General features: G+C 52.3%; 2 non-coding genes across 2 annotated transcripts; both read left to right on the forward strand.

The window, feature by feature from the left end:
- Positions 1–235: 235 nt before the first annotated feature.
- On the forward strand, positions 236–354 carry LOC123178680 (5S ribosomal RNA). Its single transcript, XR_006489770.1, has one exon. It is a non-coding gene; the product is annotated as a 5S ribosomal RNA (ribosomal RNA).
- Positions 355–651: 297 nt separating this feature from the next.
- LOC123178681 (5S ribosomal RNA) lies at positions 652–770 on the forward strand. Its single transcript, XR_006489771.1, has one exon. It is a non-coding gene; the product is annotated as a 5S ribosomal RNA (ribosomal RNA).
- The last annotated feature ends 225 nt before the right edge of the window (positions 771–995 follow it).

Consider the following 995-nt stretch of genomic DNA (forward strand, 5'->3'; position numbering starts at 1 on the left):
TGTTTTATTATTTTGCACGAGTGCGGTAAGTCATAGCTGGGTGCTCACGATTCACGGGTCCAGCGTCGGCGTTGTGGCGCGGCAAGCGTGCACTGGTGCGGTTGAGAGGGAGGGGTGGAAACCGCGTTAAACTCGTCTTCGTAGTTGAGAGGGAGCGGCCAAAGCAATGTACAATCGTCTTTGTAGTGGAGCTGGGAGGGGCAAGGATAAGGGACGAAGACCGGGGTAACATGTCGGATGCGATCATACCAGCACTAAAGCACCGGATCCCATTAGAACTCCGAAGTTAAGCGTGCTTGGGCGAGAGTAGTACTAGGATGGGTGACCTCCTGGGAAGTCCTCGTGTTGCATTCCCTTTTTAATTTTTTTCGCGCCACTTGCAAAACAAAACGCACGTGTAAGTAATATATTTACCGTGTTTTATTATTTTGCACGAGTGCGGTAAGTCATAGCTGGGTGCTCACGATTCACGGGTCCAGCGTCGGCGTTGTGGCGCGGCAAGCGTGCACTGGTGCGGTTGAGAGGAAGGGGTGGAAACCGTGTTAAACTCGTCTCCGTAGTTGAGAGGGAGCGGCCAAAGCAATGTACAATCGTCTTTGTAGTGGAGCTGGGAGGGGCAAGGATAAGGGACGAAGACCGGGGTAACATGTCGGATGCGATCATACCAGCACTAAAGCATCGGAACCCATCAGAACTCCGAAGTTAAGCGTGCTTGGGCGAGAGTAGTACTAGGATGGGTGACCTCTTGGGAAGTCCTCGTGTTGCATTCCCTTTTTAATTTTTTTCGCGCCGCTTGCAAAACAAAACGCACGTGTAAGTAATATATTTACCGTGTTTTATTATTTTGCACGAGTGCGGTAAGTCATAGCTGGGTGCTCACGATTCACGGGTCCAGCGTCGGCGTTGTGGCGCGGCAAGCGTGCACTGGTGCGGTTGAGAGGGAGGGGTGGAAACCGCGTTAAACTCGTCTCCGTAGTTGAGAGGGAGCGGCCAAA

Source organism: Triticum aestivum, unplaced genomic scaffold (assembly GCF_018294505.1).
Source record: "Triticum aestivum cultivar Chinese Spring unplaced genomic scaffold, IWGSC CS RefSeq v2.1 scaffold99702, whole genome shotgun sequence".
In the NCBI taxonomy this organism is placed as follows: Eukaryota; Viridiplantae; Streptophyta; class Magnoliopsida; order Poales; family Poaceae; genus Triticum; species Triticum aestivum.